This window comes from Pleurodeles waltl, chromosome 6 (assembly GCF_031143425.1).
Source record: "Pleurodeles waltl isolate 20211129_DDA chromosome 6, aPleWal1.hap1.20221129, whole genome shotgun sequence".
Lineage (NCBI taxonomy): Eukaryota > Metazoa > Chordata > Amphibia > Caudata > Salamandridae > Pleurodeles > Pleurodeles waltl.
In genome coordinates this window covers 308,428,423-308,446,338 of record NC_090445.1, presented here as the reverse complement: position 1 = coordinate 308,446,338, position 17,916 = coordinate 308,428,423, and the positions used below count along the sequence as shown (strand labels likewise).

Here is a 17,916-nt window from a genome sequence, read left to right as displayed (position 1 = left end):
CAGGTATGGACATTCGGCATTTGAGTGTACTGGTGCCTTTGTCTTATTTCTATTAATAGTTGCGGATGTCATCCTCACCCCCTAATTTGGGTATGTATGTTCCATGGGGAGGTTCCTGCCATTTGCTACTATAGCTGCACAGAGATGAGAGGTGTTATTGTCAACTGTTGTGGCAGTTACATTGCAGTTGTTTTTTTGGCTACTGGATTACTGATAGGGACCTAGTTGATGTAGGATAGATTTTGCAAGACAAGTGCCTGGATGTGAGTTTGAGGTAGTGGCCTTCCCACCTGTCGCTGCTTTCCCTTGGCTCTATAGTTGTACTTACAGGATGTCCCCAAGGGACTGTTGTTGTTGCTGTATTTTGTCGTGCCCCAGCTTCAGTCAGTGCTAGCCATGCCCCCCTGCCGTGCCCCTTTACCCATGCCAGTTCTTATATGTGCAGTCTTACATGCATTGTGTAGTAGGTATTTCCCCCCCTGTTACAGTCAACATTATAGCATATTAATTCCCCATGCAACTTACCCTGCATGTGCCTTGTGTCGTGATAGTCTGCGCTGTCCTGTCCTTGAATCCCTGTGACGATCTCCTCAGGGATGACGGCTGCGACAATCTCCTCCATGTGGTCCAGGGCCTCCTGTTGTGCTGGACTCCCCCCTCCAGTCTGCATTGCTGCCTTCCTGTTCCTGGCCATTTTCTCTTTTGTCCTACGTTTGCAGTCATGCCAGCGTTTCTTACACTCAGTGACTGTGCGGCGTTCTTCAGCCACACTGTTGATCTTGTCCACTATTTGTTTCCATATGGCCTCTCTCCTACTGAGTGGCAATTTAGACGAGATGAAAAGTTGGTGCTGGTGTTCCGTCACCTCTTTCACCAGGATTTCCTGCTCCTCTTCACTGAAGCAACACTTTCTTTTTTTTCTAAACATGTCCTGGTTCCTGTATGGATCCTCCTGGCTGGTTCCTGGTCTGCTGTCATCCTCCTGGGGTCTGTAGTGGCATCTGGGATCCATTTTGGCTCTCCTCTGCTGAAAGGGCAGTTTTCGCGCAAAATTTTGACGCAATAGTGTGAAAAAAAACAGCGCTTTCCGGATTGCGCTGTCGTAAACCGACCCACAGTGATGTGCGTCGCCTTAACGTTGGTTTCCTTTACGTTGGAACGCCGCTGTGGGCGTCACGAAATAATGACTCCCACCTGTTGGTTGCGCCGCCGTACGTCAAAGTATAAATTTGACGCCCGCACGGCGCTTCAAAATGGCGTTAGCCGGCACTAATTTTTTTGACGCAAAACTGCGTTAGCGCAGTTTTGCGTCAAAAAGTATAAATATGGCCCTTCATTTTTATTTAGTGCTTCATGTTATGTTATGTGTTGGACTTTTTTGCTTATGCAGGGTCATCCCCAATCTTTTTGCCTCCTGCCTGTTACTTTTTTCTGACCTGTTGCTGTTGGCTTTTGAACTCTGAGCACTTTACCATTGCTAACCAGTGCTAAAGTGCATATGCTCTCTGTGTAAATTGTATGTGATTGGTTTATCCGTGATTGGCATATTTGATTTACTAGTAAGTCCCTAGTAAAGTGCACTAGAAGTGCCAGGGCCTGTAAATCAAATGCTAATAGTGGGCCTGCCCCTTAGGGGTATCTGTCAGATACCCCTAAGGTAGGCTCTAGGTAGCCCCAAGAGCAGGGTGCAGTGTATAGTTAAGGTAGGACATATATTAATGTGTTTTATGTGTCCTGACAGTGAAATATTGCTAAATTTGTGTTTCACTGTTGCAAGGCTTGTCCCTCTCATAGGTTAACATGGGTGCTACCTTTAAATCTGATTAAAGTGTAGATTCCCTTTGGGAGCGGATGGACATGCGGAGTTTGGGGTCTCTGAGCACACAATTTAAAAATACATCTTCTAGTAAAGTTGATTTTAAGATTGTGTGTTTGAAAATGCCACTTTTATAAAGTGAGCATTTTCTTGCTTATACCATTTCTGTGACTCTGCCTGTTTGTGTATTCCCTGTCTGGGTCAGTTTGACAGTTGGGCTGGTTGCACCTCACATTAGACAGTGACACAAAGAGAGCTGGGGTGTAGTCTGCATTTCCTGATGAGCCATCTGTGCTAGGAGGGCGGGGAGGAGTGGTCACTTACACCTGAAAGGGCTGTGCCTGTCCTCACACAATGCAGTCTCCGACCCCCTGGTGAGTGTCTGGGGCCTGGCCTGGGCAAGGCAGGATTTCACATTCAAAAGAGCCTTTACTTTGAAGTAGGCCTACTTCAAAGGATACATTGGGTATAAGAAGGGCACCCAAAACCACAGACTTTAGAACACTTCTGGAATTAAGAGGACCCTCTGCCTGGAGAAGAGCTGAAGAGCTGAGGAAGAAGAGCTTCCCTGTCTGTGACTGTGCTTTGTGGAGGTATCCTGCAGTTGCTGCTTCTGCCAGAGTAAGAGGGCAAAGACTGGACTTTGTGTGCCTTCCATCTTGTGAAGAAATCTCCAGGAGCTTGATTTAGAGCTAGCCTCCTGTTGTTTGAAGTCTCAGGGACAGCAAAGACTTCTATCTGCCAGCACCTGGAGTCTCTGGAGAGACTCCTGCCCTGACAAGTGGTGCCCTATCCAGTCCCTGGGCCCTTGAAAAGGAAGCTGGTGGAAATCCAAGGAAATCGACTTTGGACCGACGCGGCTGCTGAATCCTGTGATGCCGCCTGTGACTGACTCCGTGATCTTCGCTGGAACGCGACGACCTTCGCAGGCCCGACGCTGCTGCAGCCCCATTGAAGTCTGCGACTCCGTGGAAGTTGCCGCACCACGTCGTGACCGACGCAATTGAAGTGCGCACATTCAACATTTCACACAGACGCCACGATCCCCGGCTTTGCGCATCAACTTGTTTTCACTCTTCACCAAAGGTACTGTACTTGGGGGTCTACGCGACTCAGTGTCCAGCACCCCTGGTGTCGGCTTGTTGGGATCAACTCCGTCACGACGCCGTGGTAACACCTCATTGAAGCATTTTGTGTTTTTAAGTGCTATTTTTGAGTTTAATCTTCAAAAATTCATAACTTGACTTGTGTATGTCAAATTGTTGTCGTTTTGGTCTTGTTTTGTTTAGATAAATATTTCCTATTTTTATAAACTGGTGTTGTGTCATTTTGTAGTGTTTTCATTAAGTTACTGTGTGTGTTGGTACAAATACTTTACACCTAGCACTCTGAAGTTAAGCCTACTGCTCTGCCAAGCTACCAAGAGGGTAAGCAGGGGTTAGCTGAGGGTGATTCTCATTTACCCTGACTAGAGTGAGGGTCCTTGAACAGGGGGTAACCTGACTGTCAACCAAATACCACATTTCTAACATTATGCTTCATTGAGAATATAGGGATAGACAGGGCTAAGACGGCCATGATGTCCTGAGTCTCCTAAGAGGGTCCCCTTTCTGTTTACGAGGTCAGTGTAATCGCATGGCCTGGAGTCTATGACAGGGCAGCTATGGTAGGAGGGCGTAACTGAGTCCTCTTTGAAATACTTTTTTGAGGTCCATGATAGTGGAGACAATATTGCTTACTAACTCCCATTCCCCCACCCAGGCCACCTCGGAACTGCATGACCTGCGCACTGAAGAACAATAAGGGGGCCCAAATAGGCACGCTGGCAGACTAGTCAGGTAACACAGGACAAGGTAGGACAAGGAAACGTGAGCAGGACAGCTGTAGGTGGCTGCTACTGACTTTGCGTCCCGATCCCCCACAGAAGCAGCTGAGCCAGGACTGGGTGCGGCTTGTGGGGGCCTCCGGTGAGACCCACTCACCACTGGCCCCTTTCTTTATACAACAACGGCACTTCTCAGGGTGCTTATTTAAACTGGGTAAAGCGCCCCTCACCTCTCACAGAGCAGCGAGACCCTGAAGCAGCAAGGCCCCATTCGCCACTAACAGGTCATCAGCACGTTTCGAGGGGTGTGTCGCAGCCGACAGACAAGACAATACAAAAACCAGGAATCAGGTACCTGTGCAGCACCACACCACACCACACAAACAGCAAGCGGCAACAACAGCGCAAGCACTGCAGCCACAGTCAGCTGCTGCAAAGAGGGCAATCCAGTCCCCCACAGAAGCAGTCCAGCCAGGACAGGGTGCGGCTTGTGAGACATCTAGTGAGACCCGCTCGCCATTGGCTCCTTTTTGTTTTGTCTAAACAGCAGCAGTTGTTGGTCACGAGTCTGGCACTTAATCTAAATAGCAGCACCAACAAGCCATATGCAGCGGAGCAGAGGGGTAGACAGTGACAGACAAGAGCATGAACCCTGTTATCACAAGAGGAGGGCAGGATTGAGTGCAAGGGCCATTAACTGCCCTACCCACCTGGGTACTCTACAGGCCCACTGCACAACACTAGCCAAACGCTTGCTGGGACAGGACACCCACCACATGCAGTGGTGCATAAATAGAGTGGTCAACCATGACACAAGCAGCACCTCATTAGATAAAGGAGACAAAGTAGTCCAAAGAGTCAAAGGAGTTTACCTCAAGAGATCATAAACTAACACAAGGATGAGGCTGAAATGTAAGCACAGGGTGCAAAGGCAACAATGAGTACATCACACCACTGGGAAAAATGTCAATTGCAAAACTATCCTTGGAGAGACAGGTTCAAGACCACAGCCCAACTGGAGATCTTTCAGCGACAGTGCAATCACCCTGGGCACTTTATGGGAGGATGCTCCACCAAGTAAAGAGCACAAGAATCCATGCCGGAACTGTTGGCAACAAGTGCTCCATCTGGTCAAATAGCCCAATGTAATTTAATTGAGCATGCAACCCAACTGCAAAAGTCGCAAGTCCCCTTATCTTCAATAATAGTGATAAAAGGTAGAGGCATACCATCCAAAGACCTCATTTCTAAGGACCATTGCAAAGAAGGAAGCTCTAAAGGAAGCCTGGACAAGTTGGCCTTAGAATCAGCAATCTCAATGAAGAATTCGACCAGCCCCATGGGAGGTCTCTCTCACACAGGAGGAATTAGAGGAGGTCTTCAACAAAGAAGAGGAGCATTGCACAGAGGAAGTGGTTGCCCACCCAACGCCTGCAGAAAAGAGCAAAAATCAGTCCTTTACCTATAGGTCACAGGCACTCGAAACAGCACAGAACCACAGACTTACTGACACAAAGGACGCTCAGCTCCTGACAGGATGGGATGCCTTAAACAAAACACTAACAGCCATAACAGACGCAACGATCTTCAATGCAGACAAATTGGACATTCAAATTTGAATTAGGCTCCAATAGCACAGCCATATATGGCAGAAATATTAAAAAATACTCTAAAAATAAAGGTGCTGCACGCCAGACTTGGTCCACTACCTTCATTGGATGCAGTTCCAACATGGTTCCCATCCTCAAACAGCCGGAGATGCAGGCTTTGCTCATATCACTGGGAAGACTACCTACATATTCTATGTATTTGCCCCGACCTGCTACCTTGGTCGAAGTTTTATCTTAAAAATATCCTTAACTCCAATGGTATTATATTGTGCTGGCAAGCAATTTTGTTTTTTCTTAAAGGGTTGACACCATAACACATGGCTTGCTTGGCTACATTTATTTTAACAGCTGAACACCTCTTAAAAGATGCAACAAACAACCAAGATGGTTGACCAAGACATCAGCTTGTGTCCAACTTGAACACTGTCAGCTTCTGTTACACAAGAAATGGACACAGCCCTTCTTCCAACTGAACTCCTATCAGCTAATCTCTGGACTGGACAAATCATATTATAACAGCCCTTTTTTATACGAGTAATCAACCCAGCGGCTTTCTGGAGGTCTGTTTGTCACATAGTTCCCCCTGAGTTAGTATAACACACAAGGAACTGGCTCAATGTTGATCTTATATGTATTACAGTATTTCTACTAGGTGTTCAATACGTCATTATGGTTTTATTTGTTTTTTCCATAAATTAGAGAGAAACATGACTTCTATTTGGATGTGTTACGTCGTTCTAACTCTTTTTATGTGGTGATTGCAATGATTTTTGTTAATTGTGCAAATAAGGTATAAGTGACTGCTTCTTCGTCAATAGCGTTCCTTCTTCTTGTGTTGTACCTCCCCTTCTGAGTAATCTATCTGCTTGGATGACTTGTATCCTTACACAGCCTAGATACAGGTAACTACCTCTTATGTTACTTGTATCTCTCCATGAGAGAACGTGTTTCTCTATTTGTCTCCCTGTGACATTCCCACCCCGTAGCTCATCCATCGATTCCTCCCCAAATTTCCCTGCCCTGTTATTATTTTTATTTTTTTAATAATACCCCTACCTGTTGCTACACTGCTCCTTCCTGCCTGTTGCTCGTTGGCAGTGTTTACTTGATATCTGCCACTATGTTGATTCCCCTGCTCCACCCTGTCCTTATTTTAATTATTGTTTAAAGCTTTCATAACAAAGGCCAGCATCTGGAATATGATGTCACACTGCTCCTTTCTAAAAAAAAATGCTTCTGTGCATATTTTATTTTTTGGATTCTATTGTTCCAAGATGAGTGGTTGCCTTCTTGAAACATTGAGGCACAGACTTAAGTGTAATTTTTTTTCAGTTAATGTGGCCAAAAAAGGCCAAAATCGCAGAGCCAGATTTACAAAGTGCAGCAATGCATGTGTTGCGCAACTTTGTAACCCTTTGCGCCACATTATGCCGCCACCAGGCATAATGTATGCAAGGGGGGTGATCCCCCATTGGGCGGGTGAAAAAATAGTGCAAAGGAATCTGAAAGATTTCTTTGCACCATTTTGAAGGCATTTGCAGCTCCTGCTCAGAGTAGGTGTTAAAAGGGGGCGCACCATTGGTCACAATGGACCCCTATGTACTGTTAAGGGTTAGCACCAAAATTGTGGCGCCAATCCTGAACAGTACAATAATAGCATTTTTTACGCTTTTGCCTCCTACACTGCGCCATGGTGCGCTGTATTTTAAATATGGCACACACATGGTGGGGGTAGAGGGGCGCTAAGGTGCACAAGAAAAGTGGTGCTGCATTGGGTGTAGCACCACTTTTCTTAAATCTGCCCCTAAATCATCAAGCTAGGCCTCCTCTAGCGTCATGATGCATACTTGAGAATGTTTGAGGATGCAGGTGTCCCTAAACATCATTACACTTTTATTTGCCAATGCTAGTCAGCTTCGGAAATACTAATTTTTCTCTGGTAAAAAAATATTGTTGTTTGCTATAGAACCACGTTGCTGAAGCCAAAAAACAACACTTTTAGTGATGCCAATGCTGGTTTCTTAGATTTAACACATGGTTTGAAGTAGACCAGCATTCAGAGTAAATACAGGGCCTGGACTGCACGATAATTGTTCTGCTGATGAATCATTTTAAGAACTTCATTTTTATTTAGTGCTTCATGTTATGTTATGTGTTGGACTTTTTTGCTTATGCAGGGTCATCCCCAATCTTTTTGCCTTCTGCCTGTTACTTTTTTCTGACCTGTTGCTGTTGGCTTTTGAACTCTGAGCACTTTACCATTGCTAACCAGTGCTAAAGTGCAGATGCTCTCTGTGTAAATTGTATGTGATTGGTTTATCCGTGATTGGCATATTTGATTTACTAGTAAGTCCCTAGTAAAGTGCACTAGAAGTGCCAGGGCCTGTAAATCAAATGCTAATAGTGGGCCTGCAACACTGTTTGTGCCACCCACATATGTAGCTCTGTAATCATGTCTCAGACCTGCCATTGCAGTGTCTGTGTGTGCAGTTTTAACTGTAAATTCGACCTGGTAAGTGTACCCACTTGCCAGGCCTAAACCTTCCCTTTTCTTACATGTCAGATACCCCTAAGGTAGGTTCTAGGTAGCCCCAAGAGCAGGGTGCAGTGTATGGTTAAGGTAGGACATATATTAATGTGTTTTATGTGTCCTGACAGTGAAATATTGCTAAATTTGTGTTTCACTGTTGCAAGGCTTGTCCCTCTCATAGGTTAACATGGGGGCTACCTTTAAATCTGATTAAAGTGTAGATTCCCTTTGGGAGCGGATGGACATGCAGAGTTTGGGGTCTCTGAGCTCACAATTTAAAAATACATCTTCTAGTAAAGTTGATTTTAAGATTGTGTGGCGTAAGTACGGCCTTTGGTACGTATCTTTGCAAATCTATTTAAAAAAAAAAAGTTAAGATGGCCCTGGGGAACGTCGGATATGGTACTGTGTCTACAGTTGAACAATTAGTTGGTGCCCTCAGAAGGAGGCATAACGGGTGCTCATTTTGTGTACCAACTTGTGTTTTGGGGACCCCAGGGTGGGACTCTCTTTTGGGTTTTTATTGTATTTTGCTGTATTTATACAGAAGGTGTTATGATTGTGCACCCTTACAGGTGTTAGGCGGGAGTATGCTGCTTAAGAGCTTGGGCATTTGAAGGTTGTTTCTTGCCATTTATTTTTCTTTTCCCTTTTTAATCTATTTAAATCTGTTGTAATGATTTTAAATAATCATGCAATAAAAGATTAATTCATTCATACTCCACAGGAATAGGAAAAATCAAACAGATCAAACAAAGTATAACATGCAGAAGTAGATTTACTGTATACATTATTAAATTCATGGGAAGCACAGTCTGTGAAACAAGGAAAAGGATCTTGGAACACATACATAAATGACCTACTTCCCATAGAAAAAGTGTTTTTGACTTGTCTATATCTTTGGCACTGTTTGAAGAATTGTTACAACATTTTCCAAAAACAAAGTGTGCCTCTGATTCTTGTTGTGCATGGAACGTTTTGGGGAGATCCATCAAGTGGGGGGCCAAGAAAAAGGGGGGTAAAAAAGTGTCTTTTCCATGGTAATTCCCATAGGAGTTTTGAACCGCAGATTATGCTTCTTGTTATTTGGTGTAAATCTGTTCAGCAGTTTAAGAGAAATTAAAAGAAAATCAAATGTGTATATCTAGAGGCGCAAAGGTTTTGCGAATCATCCCAATCTCATGCAAAGATCTGATTGGCTGAGTCTTAAAAGAAAATGAAAATGCCGGGCCAGGGGTTGCCCTGAGACCCCACAGGACTAAAATCCCTTTTATTAAAAAAAAAGGCACATTTGTAAATATTAATGTGTTTCACGATGGATTTAAAAAAAAAGAAAACACAGTTTTCTGTGCATGCTTTTCATTTTGCCCACAGGTGGGCCATGTTCCTGGGGCATTCACAAAATATAGGAGGACACATAGGCCCATATCTTAAGGATTCTTAAAGCTCCAGGGACCACCACCTCCCCAGGACTACAGTATTATAATATGCCCATGGGCCAGAAGGGAATCTGCATGTGCTCCAACAATTTTGGAGCTTAAATGGGAGCTTAAAGGGGGTTGACCGCAGGGCCAGTCTCCGTCAGGCACAGCTGAAGGCCATGCGTGGCATGGGGTTCGGTGGTTATAAGGGGTTGGCCGCAGGCCAGGCCTTGCGACCAACCCCCGTCATGAACAGCCAAAGGCTGTGCATTGAACGGGGTTGTGTGGTTATAAGGGGGCTGTCCACAGGGCCGGTCTGCAGGTCAAGCCCCGAGGCCAAAGGCCACCGTGCATGTCCAAAGGCCATGCATTGTACAGGGTTGGGTGGTTATAGGGGCTAGGCTGCAGGGCCTGGCCATGGGACAGGTGTGCGGCTAACCCTAGTCCTGCACGGCTGTATGCGGCATGGAGTTGGATTAATGTATACTAAAATTACTTTACATTAAAAAATAAACATTACAGTGGTGTTACAGTTAGGAAAAAGAACCTAAGAAAACATAGTAATTCACTTAAAAAAACAAAGGTTACAGGAACGTTACAGTTAGGTCACTAACTAGGGTCACTCTAATCATACAAAACCATAAAAAATTCAGCTGTTAGACTTATTTCAAGTAACTATAACTCATGCCCTAAGGTAACTATTACTTGTGCTCTTGCCATGCACTGCTAACTACTTAAGATATTACAGCAGTTATGAAATCTATCACTGTAACATTTTTTGTAAACGTGTTCATAAAAACTGCATTTCAGGGGTGTGCCGATCACACACTCTACCCAATAACACCCACTCGCCCATTGACCCACACAGCAACTCACACACCCACTCACACACCCTCTCACAGACCCACTGCCACTTATACAGCCACTCACACTCTCTCACACACACACTCACGCACCCACTTACACACCCACACAACCACTAACACACCCACTCACACATCCATACAGCCACTCAAACACCCACTCAGAGACCCATCATGTTGGGAGGCTGCATGTAGTGGATTAACTGCAGCGTCTGGCCTGCAGCCAACCTCTACAGTGTGTGGTCTAAGACTGTGGGGAGCGTAGGGTTGGGTGTATTCGAGGATTTGGGTGTCTGCAGGGTTTTTGCTCTAGGGCATGGCAACCGTACACAGCTGAAGGCTGTGTGCGGCAGTGGTAGGATTAATGCTAGGTAATTAAATACTATTTTTCATTAAAAATACCTGGAAAGTAACTAAAAAAATGAAGGTTACAGGGAAGTTAAACCTTAGAAATAAATTGAAAAACCAAAGGTTGCAGGGCAGTTATAGGTAGGTTCAGATTTTTACACACAGAGAACCATAAATAATCAGTTGTAATAGTTATCTCAAGACACTTTAACTTGTGCCCTGAAGTAATTATAACTCACGCCCTCGTCATGCACTGGTACTTATCCCACATATTACATTAGTCATCACATTCTCTATGACATCTGTTAGACTTGGCATCCTTGGCGTGGCGTCCGCTAACTTTGTGCCTCTGTTTCCCAGGTTGTTGATGTGTGCTGGACTGTTTTTGTTACTCTGGGCACTTTAGCACTGCCATCCAGTACTAAAGTGCAAGTGCTCCTATGTAAAATGTATGTGTAATTGGATTTCCATGATTGGCATTTTTGCTTACTGGTAAGTCCCTAGTACAGTGCACTAGAGGTGCACATGGCCTGTAAATCAAATGCTAGTAGCCCTGTAAACATGGCTCAGATCTACCACTGCAGTGTCTGTGTGTGCAGTTTTAAACTGCCAATTCAACTTGGCAAGTGTACCCACTTGCCAGGCCGAAACCTTCCCCTTTCTTACATGTAAAACACCCCTAAGGTAGGCCCTAGGTAGCCTCATGGGCAGGGTGCAGTGTATGTTTAAGGGAGGACATATACTAATGTGTTTTATATGTCCTGACAGTGAAATACTGCCAAATTCGGTTTTCACTGTTGCAAGGCCTATCTCTCTTATAGGTTAAAATGGGGGCTACCTTTAAATATAATTGAAGTGTAAATTTCCCTTGGGAGCAGATGGACATGTGGAGTTTGAGGTCCCTGAACTCACAATTTAAAAATACATCTTTTAGTAAAGTTGGTTTTGAGATTGTGTGTTTGAAAATGCCACTTTTAGAAAGTAGGCATTTTCTTGCTTAAACCATTCTGTGACTCTGCCTGTTTCTGAATTCCTTGTCTGGGTTTGTTTGACAGTTGCGCTGTATGCACCTCTCTCTAGACAGTGACACAAAGGGAGTTGTGGTATAGCCAGTATATCCTGATGAGCCATCTGTGCTAGGAGGGAGGGGAGAAGTGGTCACTCACACCTGAAAGGGCTGTGTCTGCCCTCACACAATGCAGTCTACGACCCCCTGGTGTGTGTCTGGGGCCTGGCCTGGGCAAGGCAGGATCTCACAAACAAGAGAGACTTTCCTTTGAAGTAGGCGTACTTCAAAGGCCAAGATGGGTATAAGAGGAGCGCCCAAACCCCTGAAATTAGATAACTTCTGGACACCAAAAGGAACCTCTGCCAAGGAGAAGAGCCGAAGAGCTGAGAAGTGCTGCCCTGCTTGTGACTGTGCTTTGTGGAGCTATCCTGCAGTTGCTGCTTCTGCCTGTGAAAGGGGACAAAGATTGGACTTTGATGTGCATTCCTGCTTGTGAAGAAATCTCCAAGGGCTTGTCCTGAACTTGCCTCCTGTTGTTGAAGTCTCATGGCCATCAAAGACTCCCCCCTGCAGCAGCTTGTGTTTCTGCTGAGATTCCTGCCCTGCCAAGTGGTACCCTATCCAGTTCCTGGGCTCTTGAAGGGTGAAGCTGGCAGACCAACACTGAAAATCCACGCACAGACAGCTGTGAAGGGAAAATTAGATGCACCTTCCGAGACGCGGCTGAGAAACTGCGCTCCGCCGGCATCACGGCTGAAACCTACACTCCACCTGCATCATAGTTGGAAGATCAACATACGCGGCTGGAGAAACAACGCACAACACCCGCTGACGGAGGCTGATAACATCACAATCCACATACAACACTGTTTAGTGGCACACGTTTATATAAAAAGATAATTAAATAACATTAGTATGAGTCAAAACAAAGTCCATGGTATATCTGTTCCATGTTGTGAAGAAATATTTATTCCAAAATGGATTAGTCACGTCTCAAAAGTTCATAAAAGAAAACAATCATATTCCAAATGAGATTCACATATTAAGTTCTTTTTACAAGATAAATCCAATTTCCAATGGTTCCTTGAAAGAAAATCACATTTCCAACTCTCAAGAATGTTCTTAAATTCCACTTGTTCATCCACTTGTTTGTCAACACGTGTTTCATCAGGGGAATACCCCAAGACTTCCGCAGGACCTCATACAACAGTATTCCCATAAATGACAGGTCAGTATATAGTTCAAATAATGTAATTACAATACTACCCTTCTTGGTGAACACAAGTGTACATGCCTCATGGTGGGAACCGTGCTCTAGTTAATAGTGTGTCCATGATACTTTACATTGCCTAATCTTACTCTGAAACATCTCTTACTGCATGCGATATTAAATAGGGTATTTTTAATTATGCATCTCAGCCTTATTGTTAATGTATAAATATATAAAAAGCACCACTATTTTGACTCCAATCAGTGTAGAAAAGCCCAACACTTCCCAAAAGAACATGCTCAAAGAAATACTAAAAAGTTCACCACAAACGTGCTGTAAATATGGTGCAAAACCAACATGCTACCTCCCCCCTAAATTGTCTATGTGCCCCTAATGAATAACTTAAACGCTGTACCATACAATCCTAAATTTGGTTCGTATTTCAAATTCAAAAGCCAAAAAATGATTATATCCGCTGACCTAAGGTAAAAAGAATTTTCCACTAACAACCTTCTATATCATGTCTTGGACTTATGACTACTGCAGTAATTGCCGTCAACCATAATGCTCACCTGACCAAACACTCCTAGCTTCTCGGTTAAATCGGATACTGGGATGCCTCATGCAAGTATTTGACGGCGTATCCCACAGTTACAAAACCATTATTAGTCATCATGTATACACTGATTTTCTAACAAGACCAAACAACCCTCAATCAACTGCATCGTTTACCTGTGTAAATTCCTCACAACCACATTGAGTCCGATAGCGGTTTCCCGCGAGTGTGCCGGATAGCCCTACCGAAAGGGAAAGTTCGCACCGCGCCATTTCAAAAAGCTGCAGTTTCCTCGTAGTAACGAAAGGACTATTGTCCCTACTTAGAACAGAAAGGAAATGGAGAAAAGACTACTCCGTAACACTAAAGATCAGCCACCTATCTTGTCACAAAGTATTTCGCCGATTTTGGCAATATACGCAAACCGTATCCCAATTGATCGTGTTGGTAAAACTTGTTAGCCCACTCAAATCAATAATACCAAAACTTGATTCTAATAATGATAGATATAACTATACGATTTGTGAGACCCAAAGTATGGCCAAAGGAAATACAGTTGCATGACGCAATCCTAATCAAATTATATGACATCTTCACCAATAGTTAAATAATAATGGGTATTAAAGTTCATAAATCGCAAATACACACCAATTCTTAATACCTTTCATACAGTAATTATCTGGCACATTCTCACCAAAAATTATTCATCTCTTATACTGAGGCCCACAATCTAATTCCTAAACAAGATTACTAGTAAAGAACTGCACAAAAACAGAAATTTTCACATACTCAAAAATAGCAACCATACAAGGCTATTTCAAATCTCAGTAATGATTTTTGTGTGCACAACATCTATTTATCACCAAGGAAATATTAAATCTCATAGTCCGAGTTTAAACCTCACTCTACGGCTCCTAATCGTATGATCCATGTGGATTCCCTTCTCCTTAAAGCCAGTTCCCTGTTCCCACCTCGTGGGTTGAGTTCACAATAGTCAAAACCAAAAAACTTGAATTCCTTATAAGTTCCCTGTCCGTCACATATCTTCATATGAGAAGCTATGGGATACCTTTCATCTTCCTGCCTTATTGCTCTCCAATGTTCAGATACTTTGACTTTCAGTGGGAGAATAGTGCTGCCCACATATATTTTGTCGCATTTACAAATAAGCATATATACCACATACTTGGTATTACAGTCAATATGTGATTTTATGTCATATTTCCTACCACCCATGCCATAGAAGTCTTTTTTAGCCTGCCATGCCCACCTGCACATTGCACAGCTGCCACATTTATAGAAGCCCAGGTTATGTGAGCTGAGCCAACTTGGTTTAGTTTTATCCGACAAATAGCTGGGACTAAGAATATCAAATATATATGAAAATCAACTCATCGCTGGCCTTTTCAGACACACACTCACCCGTGCGGTGTTATTTTGATGCATCCCAGGTACTTTTTAACACTAACAGCGTTAGCACTGTTTTCTAAGGATTTAAGACTCTTTTTTGCTTTTTAATTCATAACTTGACTTGTGTATGGTGGATGTTTGTCATTGTGGTCTTGTTTTGTTTAGATAAATATTAGCTATTTTTCTAAACCTGTGCCATGCCATTTTGTAGTGTTTTCACTGAGTAACTGTGTGTTGGTACAAATACTTTACACATAGATTCTGAAGTTAAGACCGCCTGCTTGTGCCAAGCTACCAAGGGGGTGAGTGGGGGTTAACTAAGGGTGATTCTCCTTTACCCTGACTAGAGTGAGGGTCCTTCCTTGGACAGGGGGTAACCTGACTGACAACCAAAGACCCCATTTCAAACAACATTGTTGATAATATCACTGCAACATTTGAAGCAAAATTATTGGTGTGAAAATTGTGCATGGCATGTGGCCAATCCCTATATTCAACCAACCCCACATACAGTGTCTGAGTCTAAGTTGGTCTGTGAATGTGTGTGTATGATTACCTCAGTGGGGCTGTCAGTGGGTGCACTGGTCTCTGAGTGGGTCTGTGAGTGTGTTTGAGAGTGTCTGAGTAGATCTGTAAATGGCTGTAAATGGATGCATGAGTCTCTGAGTGAATCTGTGATTAAGTGCATGCGTTTCTGTCTGAGTGGGTCTGTGAGTGTAGGAAAGTACCATCTTGCCTGGCATGTTACCCCCATTTTTACTTGTGTGTTTGTTTGTTCTGGACTGTGTCACTGGGATCCTGCTAGCCAGGACCCCAGTGCTCATAGTTGTGGCCTATATATGTTCCCTGTGTGGTGCCTAACTGTATCACTGAGGCTCTGCTAACCAGAACCTCAGTGTTTATGCTCTCTCTGCTTTTGAAATTGTCACTGCAGGCTCGTGACTATTTTCACCAATTCTGATTGGCACACTGGGACACCCTTATGATTCCCTAGCATATGGTACCTAGGTACCCAGGGTATTGGGGTTCCAGGACATCCCTATGGGCTGCAGCATTTCTTTTGCCACCCACAGGGAGCTCAGACAATTCTTACACACGACTGCCACTGCAGCCTGAGTGAAATAACATCCACGTTATTTCACAGCCATTTTACACTGCACTTAAGTAACATATAAGTCACCCATATGTCTAACCCTCACTTGGTGAAGGTTAGGTGCCAAGTTACTAAGTGTGAGGGCACCCTGACACTAGCCAAGGTGTCTCCACATTGTTCAGGGCAATTTCCCCAGACTTTGTGAGTGCGGGGACACCATTAAACGCATGAACTACATATAGTTCAATACCTATGTGCAGCTTCAAAATGGAAACTCGGAACATGGCCAGGTAACATATCTAAGATTCTGGAATTGTCCCCCTAAGCTAAATCTGTTACTGGGGTGCCAATCCCATGCATCCCCGGGGCTCCAGTATGGACCCCGAATACTGCCAAACTAATTCTCTGGGGTTTTCTCTGCAGCTACCGCTGCTGCCAACCCTCAGACAGGTTTCTGCCCTCCTGGGGTCTGGGCAGCCCAGTCCCAGGAAGGCAGAACAAAGGATTTCCTCTGAGAGAGGGTGTTACACCCTCTCCCTTTGGAAATAGGTGTTAAGGGCCTGAGAGGAGTAGCCTCTCCTGGCCTCTGGGAATACTTTGAAGGCCACAGATGGTGCCCTCCTTGCATAAACCAGTCTACACCGGTTTAGGGAGCTCTCAGCCTCTGCTTTGGCATGCAAATGGACAAAGGAAAGGGGAGTGACAACTCCCATGTCCATCCCCACCCCAGGGGTGGTGCCCAGAGCTCCTCCAGTGTGTCCCAGACCTCTGCCATCTTGAATGCAGAGGTGTGAGGGCACAATGGAGACTTCTGAGTGGTCAGTGCCAGCAGGTGATGTCAGTGACCCCTCCTGATAGGCTCGTACCTGGTTAGGTAGCCAATCCTCCTCTGAGGGATGTTTAGGGTCTCTCCTGTGGGTTTCTCTTCTGATAACGAATGCAAGAGCACACAAGAGTTCCTCTGCACTTCTCTCTTCGACTTCTGCCAAGGATCAACTGCTGAATGCTCCAGGAATCCTGCAAAACCTCAACAAAGTAGCAAGAAGACTACCAGCAACATTGTAGTGCCTAATCCTGCTGGCTTTCTCGACTGTTTCCTGGTGGTGCATGCTCTGAGGGCTGTCTGCCTTCACCCTGCACTGGAAGCCAATAAGAAATCTCCTGTGGGTCAACAGAATCTTTCCCTGCTAACGCAGGCACCAAACATCTGCATCACTGGTCCTCTGGGTCCCCTCTCATCTTGACAAGCGTGGTCCCTGGAACACAGGAGCTCATCCAAGTGACCCCGGCAGTCCAGTGGTCCTTCTGTCCAAATTTGGTGGAGGTAAGTCCTTGCCTCCTCACGCCAGAAAGTAATCCTGTGTATAGCGTGATCTGCAGCTGCTAGGGCTTGTGTGCATTCTTGCAAGGATTCCTTCTTGCACAGCCTAGCCCAGGTCCCCAGCACTCCTTCCTGCATTGCTCAACTCGCTGAGTTGACCATCAACTTCATGGGACCCTCTTTTGTTGTGCTGAGATGACCGCCATGCTCAGATTTCTTGAACGCCTGTTCAAGTGCTTCTGCGGGTGCTGCCTACTTCTTTGTGGGCTCTCTCTGTTGCTTAGCGCCCTCTCTCCTCCAAGGGACAACCTCCTGGTCCTTCCTGGGCCCTGGCAGCACCCGTTATCTTCAACCGCGACTCTTGCAGCTATCAAGGTTTGTTTGCGGTCTTTCTGCGTGAAAAAAACTGTGCATCCTCCAGCGTGCCATGGGACATCTTCTGACCAAAGGAGAAGTTCTTGGTACCTTCCGTTGTTGCAGAATCTTTGGCTTCTTCCACCCAGAGGCAGCCATTTTGCACCTTCGTCCGGGGTTTAGTGGGCTCCTGCCCCCCGGACACCTGCATGACTCTTGGACTTGGTCCCCTTCCTTTGCAGATCCTCAGGTCCAGGAATCCGTCTTCAGTGCTTTGCAGTCAGTTGTTGTCTTTGCAGAATCCCCTATGTCGACTTCACTGTCTTTCTGGGGTGGTAGGGTAACTTTACTCCTACTTTTCAGGGTCTTGGGGTGGGGTAACTTGGACATCCTTAGTGTTTTCTTACATTCCCAGCGACCCTCTACACACTACACTAGGTCTGGGGTCCATTCGTGGTTCGCATTCCACTTTTGGGGTATATGGTTTGTGTTGCCGCTAGGCCTATTGTCTCCTTTGCATTCCATTGTGTTCTACAGTGTTTGCACTACT

General features: G+C 44.9%; 1 long non-coding RNA gene across 2 annotated transcripts in view; it reads right to left on the bottom strand.

Annotated features, from left to right (window-relative positions):
* Positions 1-13,534, bottom strand: part of LOC138301920 (uncharacterized) — a 136,744-nt gene extending 123,210 nt beyond the window's left edge. For both annotated transcript variants that reach the window (XR_011205163.1, XR_011205164.1), the window contains exon 1: positions 13,365-13,534. This is a non-coding gene — a long non-coding RNA (uncharacterized lncRNA). The remainder of the gene's footprint in view (positions 1-13,364) is intronic.
* Positions 13,535-17,916: the final 4,382 nt, after the last annotated feature.